A 24,320-nucleotide genomic window follows, 5' to 3' on the forward strand; every position below is an offset into this window, starting at 1 on the left:
CGAAGCAGAAAACCGTGCGAGGAATCAAGGATGAGGACTTCATATCCGAAGATCAAGTTATGCAGTAGCCATAGCATCGTATGATGTAGCCTATTAGAGGCATAGTCTAGGGTGAACTTGAACACCTATGTAATAGTTTCAAGAAATAATAAAACCTTCGTTTTGTTATCTGATGTGTTAAACTTTTATGTGATTTTCTTGTATGGTGACTTGGGAAAACTGCGAGACAATACTTGGGACGAGTATGAGTAGGTGTGAAAGGTAGTAGATGCATATACTACCGGAAGCACAGGAATCACACTTGGATCAGGGAAAGTCACAAGGTTACCAAGAAACTAGTAATTGATTTCGATTTATTCAAGTGTGTTGTTATCATCGTTTCAGTAATGACTAAGAAGATTGTTGATATTCCGACCCTAGTGGTCATATCAAATTGAGTCCGACTACGATGAGTATGTTACGTGGTTCAGAGAACTAAGTTCGATGTAGCACCGACTTAAGCCATAAGAATTAATCAAAGTGATCAGTAGAAGTATCACGACGGTTGCTAGAAATGCTACCCTTTAAGATGTGATTAGAATATGAAGGAAGGTATAGTCTGTTCCGGAATTTGACTCTAAACGACCTGAGTCCAAGCAATGCATCACACGATGATAAGTCATTAGAATATGACACATCGTTCCATTGTAGTAATGAAAGAACTTATCGTAAGTTCATATCAACGAAGCATTGACATTGTGACTTGAAGGTCATAATTTGGAGTCTAGCGTGAGATAGAGAGCGTATGCAAGATCCAGCACCGCCTTCAGTCAAGGAGTCTAAGAGTTAGATACTCGTTTGAAGAAACATCAAAGTTATGACTTAGTATGAATAGATAACAAATGGAGTCATCATGTGAGCCCTATTTCGTTGATGATTTCGGGACGTAATCATCCTAAGGGGGGAGATAATTATAACGCCCGTAGATCCGGACTAGTCAATTTAGAGGCAATAGGGGTCGAAAACGACTTTTTGAAAAAATATTATTTAGAATACATAATCTTAACCAAGTTGTAGAATATGTTACAAGGTTTCCGTACATATAAAGAACGCTGAAATACAAGTTATAACGAAGAAGTTATGACCCGTTGAAGTTTTGCGACGGAACCGGCACGGTACCGGGAAGCGTAAATAGTGAATTTACGATAGAGCGAGTTTTAGCCTTAGCAATATAAACGAAATTCATAGAATATGTTAAACTAAGAAAATCGATAAAAAGAACGCCCAAATCTGACTGCGTATGAAGAAGTTATGATTTTTCGAAGTTTCGGATTAGTAGTGTACAGTCCGAAATTCGAATATTAGATCGAGCAGTTTTATACGACACAACCTAAACGAGAACCAAAGATCTCTTTAAGATTAGTGTAACGAGAAAAATATGGGCGAAAACGGACATCACATGAAGAAGTTATGAGAATTTAACGGACCAATCATGTCCCGGCCTGTTAATAATATAAATTTTAAAATCAAGCCAAAATTAGCCAACGGAGTCTAAACAAAAGTTGTAGAGTACATTCCCACCTTCGCGTGAATATAATGAACGTCGAAAATGGAGCTTGTATGCGAAAGTTATGATTTTTCTAAGTCGGGAGGGTGTTGTGCGAGTTTGGGTGACGTGGCGCAATCACAGCCGTTGCTTCCTCCCCAAGGCTAGCCACAGATGGTGACACGTGGCACATTACGCCCAGCGTAATTTTTAGTACGCTCATTGTAACCATTATGCTTAGCGTAATTTTTGAGTACGCTCGGCGTACTCGGCGCTGGCAGCCTATAAATAGAGGCGAAAATCTCCCATTTTCTTCACAACTCTCCACTTCTTTCCTCCCAAATACCCCCAAACCTTCAAGATTTTCCCTAGCACCTCCAAGGTGTTAGAAGCAAGTCCCGGAGCATCGGGAAGCTCCGAGAGGAGGAGCCTTTCAGCTCGGAAACGCTGCTCCAGCGAAGCCCAGTTTTGCGAAAAAACCCGCTGTAAGTGAGCTATGCCTACCCTATCTTTTGTATAGCTTATGTTTTAATATAGTAACGTTATTAGGAAATTAAAATGAGTATTTGGGATATTATTATGAGTTATATAATAGTGTTTCTTAACGCTTATATAATAATAATAATAATATCTAGACTATTAATTAGTCGCAGTTAACGTTAGACTAAACTCTAGTGGTAATGATACTAGGTTTTGTCCGAGGGAAATTGTTTTAACAGTAACGAAGTGCTGTCCGAGTACTAAGTCATCACCTTGTCAGGTGAGTTCATAGTTCCTTTTCATCTTACACATAGATATGAAGTATTTTATATAAACTACGTGTTATGTTTGCATATTATCTGAAGATTTGTTGTCTATGCTGGATGAACGTTTTATACATGTTTTAAATGATTTAAACTGTATACGTATTTTATATATACGAATATGTTGGGTATAACATGGGTAGATGAATGACGAGAGATATAAGATGATGAGAGTATACATTGGCATCTATAGATTTAGTGCCTATTGGACAAACACCGGTAGGTGTGGATTTAGTACCTATTAGACGTTGGTAGCTATGGATTTAGTACCTGTTAGGAATTGGTAGCTATGGACTTAGTACCAATTAGATGAACACTGTTAGCTATGGATTTAGTACCCGATGAGTAGAATATAGCAGCTATGGAATTAGTGCTTTACGAACGAACATTGGCAGCTATGGATTTAGTGTCAGTCCTATGACCCTAGAAGTAAGGGACTTCGGAATAAACAAATGCAGGATAGATGACGCTTAGGTTAAATCCTTAAGAGTAAAGAAGTTAATGGGGATGGGTAATTGGGTTGATTCTTTGAGTGTTTAAACATAATAATTATATTATTGTGGGTTGAAAACCCTATGTACTCACCAGGTTTCCCAATCTGACCCACTCAGTTTATTTATATCACAAGTGTTGATATGAAGTCACATTACACTGAGAGATTTAAAGAGATGTAGATCACTAGTGTAAATAAATGTAAGTTCTGTTTATGCTTATGTTTCTGTATTAACGATGACATCCCAAACGTTTTGAAATGAATAAAATACGTTTCTTCAAAAATGTTTTAATAACGTATTTATTGTGCTTTTCTGGGAACAAATTCCGCAACATTTTTATTTAAAGAAGAACTCTGATTTTTAAAAAGCATAAAGAAATTCGGTCTTTTCTGGTCGTGAAAATGGGGATGTCACAAATATAAATAAACTGAGTGGGTCAGGTTGGGAAACCTGGTGAGTACATAGGGTTTTCAACCCACAATAATATAATATTATGTTTAAACAATCAAACAATCGACCCAATTACCCATCCCCATTATCTTGTTTACTCTTAAGTGTCTATCCTAAGGGTCATCTATCCCGCATTCGTTCATTCTTAAGTCATTTTCTTCCAGAGTTATAGGACTGGCACTAAATTCATAGCTGCAAATGCTCGTTCGTAAAGCACTAATTCCATAGCTACTGGGCACTAAATCCATAGCTACCAGTGTTTATCTACTAGGTACTAAGTCCATAGCTTCCAATTCCTAACAGGTACTAAGTCCATAGCTACCAGTGTTTGTCCAATAGGCACTAAGTCCATAGCTTCCGATGTTATTTGTTAGGCACTAAGTCTATAGCTGCCAATGTTTACTCACATCATCTTTTATCTCTCATCATTCATCTACCCATCTTATACCCAACTCACTTGTATATTTAATATACGTATGCAGTTCAAATCATTTAAAACATGTATAAAAAAACGTTCATCCAGCATAGACAACAAGTATTCAGATAATATCCACACATAGCACGTAGTTTATATAAAATACTTCATATCTATGTGTAAGATGAAAGTAACTATGCACTCACAACAAGTAATTTATATTAAATACTTTATATCTATGTGTAAGATGAAAGGGACCATGCACTCAGCTGAGAAGGTGGTGACTCGGTATTCAGACATCGCTTCGTTTACTTTAAAATAATTTCCTTCGACGAAACCTAGTATTATTACCACTAGATTTTAGTCTAATATTTACCGTGACTAATTATTAGTCTTATTATTATTATTATTATTATTATTATTATTATTATTATTATTATTATTATAATTATTATTATTATATAAGTGTTTAAACAATACTTTCCAACCACTATGTACAGACAGAGGCCAGACATGAAACACCGGAGGGCATGACCATTTTGGCGTATAGCACTTCTGAAATCCAACAACCATATGCGGCCATTTAAACAAGATTCCCCATACCGCGAGTAGTTAAAAAGATATTATAACGACACTTATATAAATCATAATAATAGCTCAAATATTTATTATAAATTTATAATAACAATACTAATTTTAAATATAAACTATATTTAAAATAGGTTAACCATAACTTACTTACAAGGGGATTTTAGGTAGGAGTCGGGCTCTGCAGGGGCAGAACTTCATCGCTGAATCTTTCTAAGAAAGATTTGTGCAGTGCTTCAGCGCTCACCTTACTATACTAAAACTACAGAAAGAGAAGTCAAATCACGAGGGACCGAAATGCTCGGGGGATAAGGAGAAAAAGACTTTTGAATCAATAGAATGGTGCAAGAAATATGAGAGTCCAAGCCTCTTATTTATAGTAATTGAATTTACAAAAACTACCCTCCATAATTACTTAATGATCTTATAGTTATATAAACATCTAAACACCCCTTTATAATACTATTTTAAATAGATTTAACGATATTTGTACTAAACTAATATTGAAAGAACTCAACAGTAGCCTTATAATGACCGCATCGTCTATACCTTTCTAACGATATATACATATGTATATATATATATGTGTACGTATATATGATTTATACTTTATTTTAATACATAAATATGCTATTATAATTTGTAACTTGTTCAAACGAACTCTGTTTTTGACGTTCATTATATCCACGCGTAGGTGGAGACGTACTCTACAACTTTCGTTTAGACTCTGTCGGATAATTTTCACTTTATTTTTAAAGTTATATTTTTAACAAGCCGGGATAGGATTGGTCCGTTAAAATCACATAACTTCTTTATCCGATGTCCATTTTCATCTGTCTTTTTATCGTTACACTAATAGTAATGAGATCTTTGATTCTCGTTTAGGTTGTGTCGGCTAAAAACTGCTTGATCTAATACTCGAACTTCGCGTTGTACACCGCTAAGCAGAAACTTCGAAAAATCATAGCTTCCTCATAAGAAGTCAGATTTAGGCGTTATTTTTATGGATGCTCTCAGGTTAACATATTCTACGACCTTCATTTAGATTACTATGGCTTAAAGAAGCTCTATCTTAAAGGGATTGATCCATATGGGAAATCCCTGAAGGCGTGACAAAACATGCTACACTCGTAGCAACCCATATCACTAAACAGATTCCGACAACGACTCGGAGCAATCACGGTACACGTGGAATCCGCTCCGTAAGATACATTTGTTTGAATATATCTTAAAGATTCCTTGTCGCACCCCAAAACCGAGAACGGCGGAAACGTTCTGGGGCGGAGGACGTCATGTAATGTATCACAACAATGTAAAGTAGTAAACAAGCAACAACATCATTCATTGCATTAATAGTATAAATTTAATTACAAATGTGTTCTTTCATAGTATCAGACAACATAATAACTAATCAATATAGAAAGGAATCTTGATTTCTCCATCTTCACAAAAGGTGGTCGTTGTACCTGTCTATTTGTGACCTAAGAATACAAGTTATTTTGAAAGCAAGTATCAACAATAAAGCTGGTGAATTCATAAGTATTAATGTGTCTTTGATTTGTAAAAACTGTAAAGTAAAGACTTGTAAACATTTGGAGAAAAGTTGGAAAATGTTTGTAAGTAATTGTAAACGTTTGAAAGCCCTAGGGAATCTTATATTTCCTACTAGTATAAAAGTAGTCTTCTACCAAGACTCGACTGTTTTGAAAGTACGCATCACTGTAAATGTGACGGTTCTTCCCTGTTTAACTATTGTTATAAAACTATAGCCTACCTCATCGACTATGTAAATGTGTCACAAAATAAAGGTAGTAATATAATTATATAAGTATTAGTCTACCTCGTCGTTTATGCTGATGTATAACAAAGTAAAGGAAATGAACTAATAACTTAAACATTATCCTTTGGTACTAGGATAAACACGACATAGGAATTACCGTATAGTATTAAACGTAGTCATCCGAAAATGTACATTTACCTCTGTTGCTAACAGCTGGGTGTAGGAATAGTTAGTCCATTAAAGTATACCTATAATGGTATCAACCGTAGACATCCGTAGATGTGCATTTACCTCTGTAGCTAACAGAGGTTATAGGAATGGTAAGTCCCGAAATGTTTGTAACTGATCCTATGTAATAGTATCTATTAAACATATTAATGTAGACGTGTTCATGTAAGTGTATCTCTATAAACGTATCAATGTAAACGTATCTCTGTAAGCGTATCTATGAAAATGTACTCATGTAAGTGTATATATGTAAACGTAGTCATGTAACATGTAATGTATTAGTATAGACTCATGAATGAACTGACTCTTGTGTGATTCCTTGTACCTGGAATTGTAAGTAGTATCATCTTACTATACCTATTATAGTTACTAGTAATGTACGAGTATAACCGGAAGTATACATTTGTTACTCAAAGGTACTGAACTGATTAATGTAATCTTTATACCTATATATGTATACATGATATATAAATAGTATTTAGACAACATTCGGACGAACAACCGATACCCTAAGGCCACATCCCAACGAGGAAAAGGAAATAAAGTAAGCTAACCGTCCTAAGTCCTTTAAACATTATTTATACAAGTATACATAGATGGGCATGCATTTGACAATATAAAAGTGTAAAAGAAGTTTTCTAAAACCTTTGAAAAGTTTAATAATAAGAAACGATGACCTGATGTCAGTTTATAAAACGATTGAAAGTATTTTGTTTGATAAGACAGTTTAAGTATACAGAAAACCATTGTTTGAAAACACCTTTGTAACCGAGTTTGAAAGGAAGCTTACAGTGTGTAAGACAGTTTGATAAAGAGCTTTAATCATGTAAAAACGTTTAAGAAAGTCATTTTAAGTAATATGTTTAGTAAAACTGTTAAACCTATAGTAAATCCATTTGTATACTAGTTATAAATCCCATATGATTGATTTATTAACAGCAAGTATCGCAAAAGATTGATGTTTTTCGTGCCAAAACAATCGTATGTTTGTAGTACCAAAGATGGACACATATACATACCGTATAAGCAACGTGTTTGATATATATATATATATATATATATATATATATATATATATATATATAACAACAGTTTTCATTTCAAAAGTTATGATGTTATCGTGATATATTTTTCATACGAAAGTTTCCCTATAATTGTTATAAATCACATATGATTTTGTTGATAAAAAGCGTGTAATGAAACTTTATTATATAACACACGATAATAATCGAGTATTTTACTTGTATTCCCCCCCCCCCCCTTAAAAGCATATAAAAGTATTTATAAAACATTTAAAAGTGTAGTTTATAGGGGTATGAACTCACTTGATTGATTGAAGAAAGCGTGATGAAAACCGAGCAGAACTTCTACTCGAGAGAGAGCAGATCTCTCAAGATTCTCGGGAATCTCGGGAGCGTAAAACTTCCTTCCGAGCTTGGATATGAAAACCGGGACTTTGGGATGGCTCCGAGGGTTGAAACGCAGAGCTTCGGCACGAGAAGGGAAGGAGATTAGCAAATATGGCCGGCACCCTCGCATCCTTCTTATAGAGGCTGAAAGCCTCGCGTACGCTGGGTGTACGCTTGTACGCGGGGCGTGCGCGACGTCATGGATGACCGCATCCTCGGTCGAAGCATCAGAGCGACGTGGACGAATCGGAGCCTAGTATCCGAGTACGCTGGGCATACGAGGGTACACTGGGCATAACCTAGATTGGTCTGATGACTCCTCCTTCGGATAATACCAGATTTTAATTAAATTAAATATTTTAATTATTAATAAATTTCAAAATATCATATCCTCTTCATACGAACTCCATTTTCGACATTCTTTATATCCACACGTAGGTGAGACTATGATATACAACTTTCGTTTAGACTCCATCGGCTAGTTTTGACTTTCTTTTTAATATTATATTTTTAATAGGCCGGGACAGGGAAAGTCCGTTAAAATTTCATAACTCCTTTGTCTGTTGTCTGTTTTCGCCAGACTTTTTACCGTTGTAATACCATTGATGAGATCTTCAATTCTCTTTTAGGTCATGTTGGCAAAAATCCGCTCGATCTCGATTTCGAGTTTTTAGCTGTCTACTATTATGTCTGAAACTTCGAAAAATCGCAACTTCCTCATACGAAGTCAGATTCGGACGTTCTTTTTATGTACGTTTACGGTTTAATGATATCTAAAACTTTCATTTAGATACCTAAGGCTAAAAATTATTGTATTGAAACTTCGTGTTTTACGTCTATTAGTGTTGCCGATTTTCGCTGCGAATCTTAGACTGGTCATAACTTCTTCGTTATAACTCGGATTTTAGTGTTCTTTATATGCACGAAAACCTTGATACGATTCCTACCACTTTATATAACCCAAATAAGATTTTAGGAATGTTAAATTTTTACCTATATGTGACTAGTGTTACATTTCATTGCCTCGAAATATCGGGTTGTCACATCATCCCCCCATTATAGGGAATTTCGTCCCGAAATTAGAGTTTAAGCAAAATTGATACTGCGCTACGGACAGAAGTTTTATTAGATCTTTGCGTTCCTAAGTGAATTCAGATCCCTGCATGGCCTTCCAGCAAACCTTTCACTATCAGGGAACGACTTTATTTCTTTCGTTTGTCTTACTGGTGTGATAAGTCTTCTTGGTCGAATGTATGGTGGATGTTTTGTGGACTGTGAAATTAGTACACCTTGTACCCTACAAGTAGTGTCTCCAGATCTTGAGAGCAATTATCGCTGCTCCTGACTCAAGATCATGTGTTGTATAGTTAATTCCATGTGTCTTAAGTTGTCTTGAGGTATAGGCAGTGACCTTTCCTATTCATACTGATTATGAAGTCAAAACCTTGTTGTCGATTAGATGTCGTGAAGATCTAAAAGTAAGTATGATTACTCATGAATTTAGGAAAAAGAATGGGTACTTTTGTTCCATCTGTCTCTCTTGTCCCGATCGGCGGGAAGGGCATGTGTTTGGCTTCTAAGTTTATTCGCATGGCAGCATGATCACTCGTAGTCTTAAGCAGTCTCCATCCTGAAGTTCATATTAGAACTCATACCTGGTTCATCAATTACAATTTCGCGTATACGAGTCTTATATAATTAAGATTGAAAAGGTAGTCGAATAAATGATTCTTCTTTAAGCCCACATCCCAACAAGGAAAAGAAGTTAAAGTGGAATCATCAATTCTAAACCTGTAGAACCTTGTTTATATACCACCCTATGTATACATTCTTCAGCGATAGATCAACCGTATGGGTCTTTGGATTGAACTTGACGTACTGTACGAGTGGTACTTCGGGGAGGTTTGCTGAGTTTTTCTTTGGAAGGATAAGAAACATGAGGGACTGTATGCATGAGTACCTCGGAGTTCTGGAATGACGACTTCGCTTAGAAAGGCGATTTCGGAGAAAGAGATGTGCGCACGAAACTGGTATTGTAAGGATCAAATTAAGTCAAGCGGTATGATGATATCGGACAAACTTGGAAATAAAGGCACTAGATTTGATCATAAGGGTGTTACAGATAAAAGACAACAGTGCAACTTTCAAAGGAGTTACATTACTTTAATTTTACTATAAGACTATTGCTGCGAACAAGGTATACTACAAAAGCCAAGTATACGCAGCACGAGGGTCACATGTTTTTAAAATACATACATAATGCTAACGATTGGAAGTGAACCTATACTATAGTAGGGTCCTTCGTTGCCTCTTTCCATTTTGAGGTCAAACTCCTCCGGATTCGCCGTCGTCCTTCTCTGTTGGACAGTCCCTCTTGAAGTGTCCCATTACGACACATAGATGGCATATTCGAGAGATTTTGACATTGGTGATTGAAGTAATGTGTTGGGTCCGAGTCCGACAGCAATTGGTAGTATGTCCATTCTTGTTGCATTTAAGGCAGTGTAACGGACGACAACTACCCAGATGATGGAAGTTGCACTTATTGCATTTCGGTAGGTTTCCGGCATACTGCCTAGCTGGTGTAGGGATAATTGGGATACCAGAAGGGATGGTAGTAGGAGGTACAGATGTCATGGCTGTGAAGGTTGCCACATGTTGTTGTCTTTTGCTCGCTCCTTGGGGTGATCTTCCTTTAACTTTAGCCCAGAACTTTCGTTTGTTATTCTTGGGCTTGGGGTTCGAGGTGTCGTGGCAGTTTGTTGCCCTTTGAGGTATTTGATTGTTACTTGGATTGGAGTTATTGTTAACAATCTCGCTAACATTCGTGTTGTTAGCGTTAAGGTGGGTCAGAACAGCTAACACGGCAGTCAAGACTGCAGCTTCAAAGGTAGTTGCATCAATCTGAAGAGTTGGTGTTTGGTTGATGGGTTGATCGTTTTTCTTCGGCGACATGATTCTGTTACATGGAAAGAAAAATGAATTTGTGAGTGAGTATGGTTGAACCTGGATGTACTTCGATCGCTTAAGTAAAGAGTAGAAGCATGTTCTTGAAGGTTTGACCTACATCCCTATGATGCAGTCCTAGTACAGATTAGAAGTATGTTCATGATGGTTTGACCTACATCCCTATGATGCAGTCCTAGTTCAGAGTAGAAGTATGTTTATAGAATGGTCTTTAAACGTTTGTCGTTCAAGCCGAGGTATTATAGGTTGGTGGATAATATGATTCAACCTTTAAAAGAGGCTTGAAAATGATTCCGGAGTTAAATTACCATAGTTCAATAACTTTCCTAGATGGGGTTTCAGATAGACTCTAATGATAGTATAATGAAGGTATTTGAACAAAGAGTAACACGGGAGTTAGCCGACTTTCGATATCATTGATGTTTAAGATGTAATAGGTTTGGTGAAATTGACCTTGTTGTAGGTCATACATCATATTCGGAGTAGAGAAGTCCTTGACAGCATAAAGACTTCACTAAAAGTACTTACAGTACAAGGTAGTCACATAGAAAGTACTACACATAACATAGATAGGAACATGGTTATTTAAAACAAAGAAGGAAGTAAGGTATCTCCTACTGGCGACGGTCACCCCTGTGGTGAACCCTTAGGTCGGTTAGTTGACGTTTCATATCAAGCAGGTACCTCTCGTACACCCCCTGGCGTACTTGGAGCTCTATGACTTCGGTTCGGGTTTCAGCTAGTGTTCGTAGCAGGGTTTCATGGATTCTCTCAGATCTCTCACTCGTGATCAAGGCAATTGGTGCGAATGATATGCATTTTTGCATTGGTATTAACCTCTTCGATACGTTGGAAAGTCGTCCTGCCCTGAATTTCGTTTCGAGCAACTCTACGGATTAGGATTTGTAGAACCCTGTCTGCTGAGATTCCTTCGCTTGAGTGGTAGAAGCTTCGGTATTCATTAACAACATAGGTTGATCTTGCTCTTCGCTCCATATTTCCAAGCATTCTACCCAAGGAGGCGTCGGACCATGAAGAGCTGGACGAGGGTTAGGGTTTGAATTGGGAACTACTGGGGGTAGGTTCTAATCCTCGAGTTCGGAGTTATCATCATCCGAAAGGTCTTCAACATGGTGATCATTCAAAAGGGAGTGGATGATCATTCTCTGGTTCTTCTCTGAACCATCCAGCACTGCCTTTGTTCGGGAAGTACGAGTTGTCGTGGGGATGGAGTCCAGGCATGTTGTCTACACGAGAATTTGGGTAAAGAAATAATTATTAGATGAACTATCTAGATAATTATTAGATAATCTTCATTAGTTACATCATTATTTGTAAAGTGCATACCAGTTATATGTAATCAAAACAGGATAGGCTTTCAAATAAGTGAACTCAACTCCAAATTCACAAGGAACCGGGGTAAAGCAGAATTTCACAGATTCTAAGTCTATGACATCCTAGTTACATATAACCTTAGTATATCCACTTAGCAACTATCAACTTAGTAATTAAGATCCTTTTTAGTTCTCACGTAAGTAATTATAGTAACAAAAAATACTCCTATAATATTTTCAGACTTAGGTTCTGTTATAATCTTCTCATTGTGGTAGTGTTTGGTAAGTTTTTAGACTTGTTGCCACATCACAACCATTCTTGGGCATATGCTAATCACTCCTCGTACCAGCATAGTTGATCAGGCTATGCCATTCCCAGGACAGACCATACATCCCCAAGCTTACTTGTGATATTCAACAATCGTAATACTTTTGTCCTTGTCATTGTGACACTGATTTTAGTATGAATGCAGACATGTATACTTAATTAAATATTTAATTATTTAAAAGTATAAACTCTTGGTCAGAGTATTTTTAATCCCATTATAGTTATAGTTAGTATATCTTTTATGGGTTGATATACTTAATTCGCTATAAACAATGCTCTGATACCAATCTGTCGCACCCCCAAAACCGAGAACGGCGGAAACGTTCTGGGGCGGAGGATGTCATGTAATGTATCACAACAATGTAAAGTAGTAAAAAAGCAACAACATCATTCATTGCATGAATAGTATAAATTTAATTACAAGTGTCTTCTTTCATAGTATCAGACAACATAATAACTAATCAATATAGAAAGGAGTCTTTATTTCTCCGTCTTCACAAAAGGTGGTCGTCGTACCTGTCTAATTGTGACCTAAGAATACAAGTTATTTTGAAAGCGAGTATCAGCAATAAAGCTAGTGAATTCATAAGTATTAATGTGTCTTTGATTTGTAAAAACTGTAAAGTAAAGACTTGTAAACATTTGGAGAAAAGTTGGAAAATGTTTGTAAGTAATTGTAAACGTTTGAAAGCCCTAGGGAATCCTATATTTCCTACTAGTATAAAAGTAGTCTTCTACCAAGACTCGACTGTTTTGAAAGTACGCATCACTGTAAATGTGACGGTTCTTCCCTGTTTAACTATTGTTATAAAACTATAGCCTACCTCATCGACTATGTAAATGTGTCACAAAATAGAGGTAGTAATATAATTATATAAGTATTAGTCTTCCTCGCCGTTTATGCTAATGTATAACAAAGTAAAGGAAATGAACTAATAACTTAAACATTATCCTTTGGTACTAGGATAAACACGGCATTGTATTACCGGATAGTATTAACCGTAGTCATCCGAAAATGTACATTTACCTCTGTTGCTAACAGCTGGGTGTAGGAATAGTTAGTCCCTTAAAGTATACCTATAATGGTATTAACCGTAGACATCCGTAGATGTGCATTTACCTCTGTAGCTAACAGAGGTTATAGGAATGGTAAGTCCCGAAATGTTTGTAACTGATCCTATGTAATAGTATCTATTAAACATATTAATGTAGACGTGTTCATGTAAGCGTATCTCTATAAACGTATCAATGTAAACGTATCTCTGTAAGCATATCTATGAAAATGTACTCATGTAAGCGTATATATGTAAACGTAGTCATGTAACATGTAATGTATTAGTATAGACTCATGAATGAACTGACTCTTGTGTGATTCCTTGTACCTGGAATTGTAAGTAGTATCATCTAACTATACCTAATATAGTTACTAGTAATGTACGAGTATAACCGGAAGTATACCTTTGTTACTCAAAGGTACTGAACTGATTAATGTAATCTATATACCTATATATGTATACATGATATATAAATAATATTTAGACGACATTCGGACGAACAACGGATACCCTAAGGCCACATCCCAACGAGGAAAAGGAAATAAAGTAAGCTAACCGTCCTAAGTCCTTTAAACATTATTTATACAACTATAAATAGATGGGCATGCATTTGACAATTTAATAGTGTAAAAGAAGTTTTCTAAAACCTTTGAAAAGTTTAATAATAAGAAACGATGACCTGATGTCAGTTTATAAAACGATTGAAAGTATTTTGTTTGATAAGACAGTTTAAGTATATGGAAAACCATTGTTTGAAAACACCTTTGTAACCGAGTTTGAAAGGAAGCTTACAGTGTGTAAGACAGTTTGATAAAAAGCTTTAATCATGTAAAAACATTTAAGAAAGTCATTTGAAGTAATATGTTTAGTAAAATTGTTAAACCTGTAGTAAATCCATTTGTATACTGGTTATAAATCCCATATGATTGATTTATTAACAGCAAGTATCGCAAAAGATTGATGTTTTTGTGCCAAAATAATCGTATGTTTGTAGTACCGAAGATGGACACATATACATACCGTATAACCAAAGTGTTTGATTTATATATATATATATATATATATATATATATATATATATATATATATATATATATATATATATATATATATATATAACAACACTTTTCATTTCAAAAGTTATGATGTTATCGTGATATATTTGTCCTACGACAGTTTCCCTATAATTGTTATAAATCATATATGATTCCGTTGATAAAAAGCGTATAATGAAACTTTATTATATAACACACGATAATAATCGAGTATTTTACTTGTATTCCCCCCCCCCCCCCCCTTGAAATCATATAAAAGTATTTTATAAAACATTTAAAAGTGTAGTTTGTAGGGGTATGAACTCACTTGATTGATTGAAGAAAGCGTGACGAAAACCGAGCAGAACTTCTACTCGAGAGAGCAGATCTCTCAAGATTCTCGGGAATCTTGGGAGCGTAAAACTTCCTTTCGAGCTTGGATATGAAAACCGGGACTTTGGGATGGCTCCGAGGGTTGAAACGCAGAGCTTCGGCGCGAGAAGGGAAGGAAATTAGCAAATATGGCCGGCACCCTCGCATTCTTCTTATAGAGGCTGAAACCCTCGCGTACGCTGGGCGTATGCTTGTATGCGGGTCGTACGCGAAGTCATGGATGATCGCATCCTCGGTCGAAGCATCGGAGCGATGTGGATGAACCGGAGCCTAGCATCCGAGTACGCTGGGCGTAACCTAGATTGGTCTGGTGACTCCTCCTTCGGATAATACCGGATTTTAATTAAATTAAATTTTTTAATTATTAATAAATTTCAAAAATTCATATCTTCTTCATACGAACTCCGTTTTCAACGTTCTTTATATCCACACGTAGGTGAGACTACGATCTATAACTTTCGTTTAGACTCCGTCAGCTAGTTTTGACTTTATTTTTAATATTATATTTTTAATAGGCCGGGACAGGGAAAGTCCGTTAAAATTTCATAACTCCTTTGTCCGCTGTCTGTTTTTGCCAGACTTTTTACCGTTGTAATACCATTGATGAGATCTTCAATTCCCGTTTAGGTCATGTTGGCAAAAATCCACTCGATCTCGATTTCGAGTTTTTAGTTGTCTACTACTATGTCTGAAACTTCGAAAAATCGCAACTTCCTCATACGAAGTCAGATTCGGACGTTCTTTTTATGTACGTTTACGGTTTAATGATATCTAAAACTTTCATTTACATACCTAAGGCTAAAAATTATTGTATTGAAACTTCGCGTTTTATGTCTATCAGTGTTGCCGATTTTTGCTGCGAATCTTAGATTGGTCATAACTTCTTCGATATAACTCGGATTTTAGTGTTCTTTATATGCACGAAAACCTTCATACAATTCCTACCACTTTATATAACCCAAATAAGATTTTAGGAAAGTTAAATTTTTACCTATATTTGACTAGTGTTACATTTCATTGCCTCGAAATATCGGGTTGTCACATTCCTCGACATGCTGATTGACATATGACAACCCTTGCTAACCCATACGATAGCGGAAGACCAACCCAAGATCCAACTTATCATAATTCCCAAGCGATACAAATACCCGTTATCCACCGGAAATGGCCGAAGATAGCATATCTGCAAACATCTGAAGGGATCCTGACCACCTCCTCCTGTGATACCTCGACCACCATGAGCGAATGATGTAACACCTCATTCCGATCCCAGTGACAATCCATACCCTTGGAACGAAACTTCATTGCGTAGTTCTTGCAAACATTGCACTGGGTCTGACCCTGCAGGCCTATCAAAAGTTGATCCAAACTCTTGGGTCTCCTCCCGGGACCCTCCCATAAATTCACCTAACAGAACCTATCTCATTGAGATATTCCTAATCAATCTTCCATCCTTGGTTCTAAGATTTGTATCATTCAGGGTCTCGCACCCTGATACACTCATCAACTCAAATGCCAACGGCTAAACTACAGAAGCTGGAGCAACCTCTTCTCTAAACCGACTATAAACTATTCCTAGACATAGATTTAAATCCCAAAGCGTAATAAATCGCATAATCAACCCTTTCCGCCTGATACAAGAGATCCAAAGCAAGCTCGAAGTCTTGGAAATCATTCCGCTAACTGGCTCAACATCGGAGCCAGGACCAAACCCTGGTCCTTCCCCTTGCGTGCTCATCCGCATTTTGCATAGCAGCTATCCCCACAATCTAATCATAACCAATAATTCTCCTTCCCATGCTTCTTAGATTCTCCAAGACTTTTCCTGATTTGAGAATGGATCATGTGCTCTCAGTAGTACGGGCCCAATACTACCTTCCACACATATCCATACTTTCCTCTGGAATCATCCCGAATCCCCTAAGTCACCTACTCCTATGATGTACCAAATGTCTGCTAAACATTATCACAATATCCACCAAAGCACCTCCTAGGCTCCCCTTAGGTTCCCAACCTACCCAATCCTCAGCTACTGAAAGATTCCCAGTAATGTCAACTAGCTACCTTATGAATATAGCCACATGTAGCAGAGATCAGATAATCCTTCAAGTAAAAGACCCAATCCTAGAACGGTTAGACTCAAACAAGATCTGTGCAATAAGGCCAAATTCATCACTCTGAGATTATCCAACTTGTGCCACATGTTACCTAGCATATTCATTTAGTAGCTAGCTCGTATTGCTAGAAGTCCCAAAAAGCACAAAGCAAGCAACATTCAGATAATGGAAAACTAATCACATATTCCAAACAAACAATTCTACCTATGCATACAATTCGCAATCAGGTGACTCATGTCACTAATCTCATCCTAGGCTTACCCTAGGGTAATCCCCGACCCACGGAATATCATAAAACATTCGGCCCATAAACCACGACCCATGTTGTCCACATCCACCCTCGCCGTCGGCTGCCTTATGCATTCAAATTATACAAAGAACAAGATCTAATAGACTGTCGAATAATAGACCCTACCCTAGGACCACAACCAGACAAGGAACATAAAATAAGGCCAAGTCAATCTTTCTAAGACTATAAGATCCTAACCGTATACAATTTTGAAAACATACACATTGCAGTTACAAATACCAATTATCACTCTCATTCCAGCATGACATCCAATATCCTCATGGCTACAAGCACCACATATCATGCCAAACTATTGCTGACTACTCAGCACTAGCATGCAATTCTACCAGCTCATACAACATATACATGCATCTCCCCTAGCCCTAACTAGCATGCGATTCACAAATTCATAATCAAATCATAATAGATAACAAATGTGGGTATCCTGGGGAAACTTACTTGAGCTTGGTTGATTGCATGCACCACACCCTTTCTTGTCTTAAAAATTCTTTACTTAAAACATTTTCCTTTCAAAAAAATTTGAAAACCTTACAGATCCTCATTTTGAGTTCAGACTCACCCGAAAGTATGTCCGAACCCCTCAAACCAAGGCTCCGATACCAACTTGTAACGACCCAAAAATCGGGGGTAAAATTTTCATTTTTAATATAACCCAAACATAGATATCATATATTCCAATCATTCCAAAACATTGTTAATTAAAAACATTTATCAGAGTTCATCCCAAAATCCTTCATCGCGGAAAACATGGGTGTGTGCGCTGCGATCAAGCTACTCCCTTCCTTTCCAAAACAAAGATACCTGAAACCATAAATAAAACTGTAAGCACAAAACTTAGCAAGTTCCCCAGAGCATAACCACAACTCCATACTTGGGGTAAAAGACTACTTTACCCTAAATTAGCTTTATTCAGTCCAAGGCCCAATCCAAAGGCCCAAAAGTCAAACCATGGACCAAAGCCCAACATATTGCCCAATTTTCCAAACTTTGGCCCAAACCCCTTACATGGGCCTTGTCCTAGGCCCATTAAAATTTTCTAGTCCAGTTGCTTATTCTTGGGTGGCCCATTATTATCACAATCATCAAAGCCCAATGGAAAGGCCCAACACAAGGCTTAAGTGAAATTAGGGTTTCATAGAAAATGATGATTAGGGTTAAGTGTTTCTCGCTTAACCCATTAAGGACTTGATCCATTCAGTCCATCACTCTTCTAAATAGATAATATGGTGTGATTGGGCTTAACACACAAATACATTCCAATGGCACAAATGTAGGTCCCGATAGCTCCAAGCCCATAAATCCAATATTAGGGTTTTCTAAACCCTAATTAGGATTTCCAATCCCAGCATGCCCGACTTTGGATGACATGATTGCGAGGGAGAGGGAGAGTGAGATTGATATTAAGCACCTCAGGAAGAGGAAGGAAGAGATTGGGCAGGTGACAGGGGGTTTTTGCAAAGAAAACCAAGGGAGTCGACACGAGGTCGAAGGGCCATCAGGGCCAGAGCCACTGCGGGAGATGCGGCAAGCCACATGAGAGAGCTTGTAGGGCTGGGGAGTCGGGGTGCTACAAGTGTTGAAAGACTGGGCACTTTATAAAGGATTGCACTACCCCTACCCCCACTTTGCAGACTTCAGACCTAATCTGCTTTCATTGCAATCAGAAGGGCCACAAAAAGGCCAACTGACCGAGATTGATACCAATCGCGCCAGTGGCGGTGCCATCTCTAGCAACCCTGCGGATTATGGATGATCGGCTGGGCAAGACAGAGACTCTAGTGGTGAGGAGTCGGGCCTTCCAGTTGACTGCCAAGGAGGCAAGCGCTACACCTGATGTGGTGACGCGTATGTTTCTTCTCCCTATCTCTTGATATATGTTAGTTGGATATTTATGTTTCATGTTTATATGTTTTGTTTAGGATCGTTCCATGTGAACGGTATCCCAGTACATGTGTTATTTCACTCGGGGGCTACCCGATCATTTGTCTCTCTTTCTCTTAGCAAGAGGTTTCCTGAGTCTTCAGGCATGCTGGATTGTCCTTTAGAGGTCGAGATTGCTTATGACCGATCAGTACGGGCATCAGAGGTTTTTAGAGATTGTGTTTTGAGGCTATATGATGAGTGCTACCTAGTGGATTTGGTCCCCATTCTGTTGCGTGGGAACAAGGTTATTATAGGCATGGACTAGTTGAGCCCTAATGGGGAGTTGATCATTTGTATGCAGCAGTTGGTACGTGTCAGGACCCCAAGTGGGGGGAGCTGGTGATTCAGGGCGAGAGGCCATAGTGTGGACCTGCTATGTGTTCAGCAGCGAGGGCTAGGCGCGAAGTTTCAATACAATAACTTTTAGCCTTAGGTATCTAAATGAAAATTGTAGATATCATTAAACCGTAAACGTACGTGAAAAAAACGTCCAAGTCTGACTTCGTATGAGGAAGTTATGATTTTTCCAAGTTCCGGATATAGTAGTAGACAGCTAAAAACTCGAAATAGATATCAAGAGACTTTTGGCCTAATTAACCTAAATAAGAATCGAAGATCTCAACAATAGTAGCACAACGGTAAAAAGTCTGACAAAAACGGACGTCGGATGAAGAAGTTATGGATTTATGACGGAGTTTTCGTGGCCCATCCTGTTAAAAATAATTAATTAAAAATAAATTCAAAATTAGCCGATGAAATCTAAACGAGAGTTGTAGAGCATATTCTCACCTACGCGTGCATATATAGAACGTCGAAAACGGAGCTCGTACGCAGAAGTTACGGATTTTACAAGTTCGAGACACAAAACCTGAGGCTGTCAGGCTGACCATGACGTGGCACAAATGGTCACGACGTGGGACCATGACTGATGGGTTTTTAGGCTTGGCAGCAGACGTCTTGTCCATGGAAGGGGATAGGATCGACTCCACGACGTGGGCAACCCTTTTGCCATGACGTGGGACCCACAAATTAGGCTATAAATAGAGCTCAAAGGGTTCCAGGTTTCATTGCTCAATTCTCTTCTTTCTCGTGTCGAAGCTCTGCGTTTAAACCCTTGAAGCCATCCCGAAGCCCCGGTCTTCACATCCAAGTTCCAAAGGAAGGATTTACATTCCTAAGATTCTCGAGATTCCCAAGAAATCAACTTTATCAAGTCGAAGTTCTGCTCGGTTATTATCAAGTGAGTTCATACCCCTATAACTACGTTTTCAAATGTTTTGTAAATGCTTTTATACACTTTTAAGGGGTGGGGGGATACAAGTACACACACGATTATCCTCGTGTGAAAAACATCAATCTTTTTCTATACTTTTGTTATATAATAAATCATATGTGATTTATAACTATCGTACGAAAACGTTCTCATACAACATATCACGATAACACTTGTCTTTTTGGAATGAAACATGTTGTTATATAAATATCAAACACTTTATTTATATTTTGAGTATAAATGTTCAATAATGTTATTACAAATGTTATACTTTACATACAAAGTCGACACTACACTAGGGTTTATCATACAAACGAATACATAAGTATTATATTCATGATACTAGATATTCGTGATATTTTACATACTATAAGTACTATATGAAGGAAATACTTTCATATACAAGAACGAATAGACTTTTCATACATAAGTCTATTTGATACTAAGTTTTGTGAGACATTCAACTTCACGTACTTTCAAGTATGTAGTTAAAGTCTTGCATTATATACTATAATCTCTTGTTGGGAAAGCGTGATACTTGTGTATAGATCTATACGGGATTGACAATCCCGCACCTAAACTGTTAGCTATAGTTAGACCGGCAGGTCTGGGATGACAAACGTCATAACATTCCAACGCCTGAAGAACGTTGTTACAGGCAGTCTGGGTCAATAGCATGGTTATAAAACTCACATGGAGTATTAAAAACACATTGATTTACGGGGTTATCAAATGCCTTAGTGATTTTATACATACATAAATCTACTATTCTAGGCATGAAAAACACTATTGCATTAAAGTTTTGGAACTTTTAAACTACCACACACTTATGGAAAAATATTGGATTTCTAGAAGCAAACATTCAGATGAGTCGAGTCTTGGTAGAAGACTACTTTTATACTAGTAGGAAATATGAGATTTTCTAGGAGTTTTCAAACATCTACAAACAATTTCATTCAAATTTATACAAACATTGACATTAAATACTTATGAACTCATTAGCTTAAATGCTGATCTACTCTTTCAAATCTACTTGTATTTCTCAGGGATTCAGTAATACAGGTAAACTTCAGCTTTTGTAGAAGTAACGCTAAGGCATCTGCTTAAAACACATTTTGTCATCTTATTGTAATTTGTTTTGAAACAAGTATCACTCAACAATGTAACTTTTAAATTATATATGTGATGGTTGTTTTACTTTCTTTACTATGTATTCAACTGTTACGATACTACATGAAGTCATCCGCCCTCGAACGATTCCGCCGTTCTGGTTTGGGGGTGTGATAGTTTGCACACCCTTAGCCTATATCAACTCCCTTTTGACCTACAAGTACCCATAGCCACCATTGTTGAGCCTTTGAAGTTTTGTGTTGATTTTTGGTGAGAAGAAGAAGAAGGCATCCATTGTGTGAAGATCCAACAAGCAAGTCCCTCCTCCACTTTCTAGCACATTTTCTGCACCAGTGTGTCTTCAAGTTCCAACCTTTATGTTTCATGCTTCTAGATTAAGGTTTATTTTCATTAATCTTCAAGATTAGTATAGTTTGAGTGGTTGGACTCCATAAAGTTGGAACTTTATGGATACTTAGGGTCCCCTTGTGGATATATGTTCCAAATCTGAAGCTTTATAGAGTCTTTATGTTATGCATGGAGCTTTGGGTCTCTTTTCCTCCATTTTTTACCTAGCTTGAGTTCAAGGCATGCATTGGAAATGCATGCCTACAAAGCAACGATTTTTATGATGTTTGGAGTGTGATAAGGTATTCTAGAGAGTACGAGTGAGTTACTTGAAGGATTAAGAGCTTAATGCATTAAGCTGTCCAAAAAATTTCCCGGGACGTGGAGGTTTAACTCCCATAACGTGGTGTTAGGTGGTCTTCGTGACTATTTTGTCGTGAGGTCATAACAACGTAAAAATGCTTAGTCACGACATGGTGACCGAGTGTTGGACTTTTGACCGTTGAATTTTTGACCAAGTTGACTTTTAGTCAACTGGAGGGTTTTGGATTTTGGATTGAGAATTGTTCCTTGATTATGGTATAGGTGACTCGTAGCACCAGTTCTTGGATTATGTGAGATGTACTGTTATGTGCTAGGTTGCGGAGTGAGTTTTCTCACCATACTTTGTACTGCAGTATGTATCCTTGTGTGTAGGATGTTGGTATACTGTAGTGATCTATTAGATTATTAAATATGTATGATTACATGTGCTTGTGGGTTATTATTTATCTGTTTGCATATGTCGACATATTATGGTAGGGCTGAGGCGGTCCTGCTTTGTGTTATAGGCCAAGATACCGAGGTTGTCCAGTGTATTGTAGGCCTTGCATGGCGATCTAGTCAGACTGTAGGCCATGCGAGGCGGTCCAATAAATTATAGGCTCAATAGAGCAGTCCATGCATCCTGTAGGCCTTGCGAGGCGACCCAGACATACTAATGGCTCATGTGTGCATGCATTATATGTGTATTGTTGTGTGGATATTTTGGGTGAACTCACTAAGCTTTGACTTACAGTTGGGGATTAAAATGTTTTTCAAGTACTTATCGAATGACGCAGACGGGACTCTGCATATGTACATCAACAGTTTTATAATTCGAGGTTCTGTGTTCTTTTCCTTTATAACTTGATTTGGAAATTTGGTCTTTGAACAAATGGGTTTAACTTGGACATATTTACAAAAATGGTTGTTTATTCTAGAGTAAATTACACGAATGGTCCCTATGGTCCCTATGGTTTAGGGTAATTTGCGGGTTTCATCCCTAACTTATTTTTTTAACTCGGAAGGTCCCTATTGTTTGTTTTTATTACGCACTTGGTCCCTGTCTTACCTAAAAAGACTACTTGTCCTTAGTTTTTTAATTTATTTAAATAAACACAGTCCCAACCCCACTCTCTCACCTTACCTTACATACCCCACAAATTTTCCATATTTAAATAATAGTTTTTTTAGGTAAGATAGGGACCATAAATTTTCCATATTTAAGTAATAGTTTTTTTAGGTAAGACATGGATCAAACGCGTAACAAAAACAAACAGTAGGGACCAAACATGTAACAAAAACAAATAGTAATGACTTTCCGAGTTAAAAAAATAAATTAGGGACCAAGCGCGCAAATTACCCTAAACCATAAGGACCATTCATGTAATCTACTCTTTATGCTATTTGAAAATTTATAATTTTATTCTCCAAATTTGGGAGTTACACGTCACATTCTTTGTCATTTTTTTTTATCAACTTTAACATCATTTACAATATCTTAATAATTTGTTTTATTAGTATAGATTTAACTGCCTGATCATTAATTATTTTGTTTGTATTTATGTAAAATTAAAACTTTTATATAAAAACTAGGATTTTACCCGTCATGCGTTACGGCGGCAGTAACAGGTTTAAGTTGAGCTTTGACGATTGTATTGATAAAAGTAAAACAATGTTGCATCTGTTGGTAGATTAATATAGATGGTTGGTGCCACTGACTCTGGTTTATACCGTCGAATGAAACTGAACTCATACATAAGAAGTTAATAATGAAAATCAAATTATACAAAAGTTCAAAGCCGAAGGGGTCAAAGCAATTTTTCAAAGTTTAAAGTCGAAGGCGTAAAGACACATTTTACAAATTTTAAAGCTAAATGAGTCAAAATGACATTTTATAAAGTTGAAGGGTGGTAATTATAGGAAATTATATTATATATACTATCACTAACGAACATGAAAACTTAGAAAATGAAGGGGGTAAAAGTAACTATATAAAAAATGCAAAATCGAACAGTAAAAATGACATTTTAAAAAGTAGAGCAGTGTAAAATGTCATTTTTATTGAATAATGGTTAATAGCAATAAAACATAGGAAAAAAAAAAAAGTAAAAGGAGGGCGTAAAATGTCAATTT

The sequence above is a fragment of the Lactuca saligna genome, chromosome 2, assembly GCF_052625555.1.
Source record: "Lactuca saligna cultivar CGN05327 chromosome 2, ASM5262555v1, whole genome shotgun sequence".
Taxonomy (NCBI): domain Eukaryota; kingdom Viridiplantae; phylum Streptophyta; class Magnoliopsida; order Asterales; family Asteraceae; genus Lactuca; species Lactuca saligna.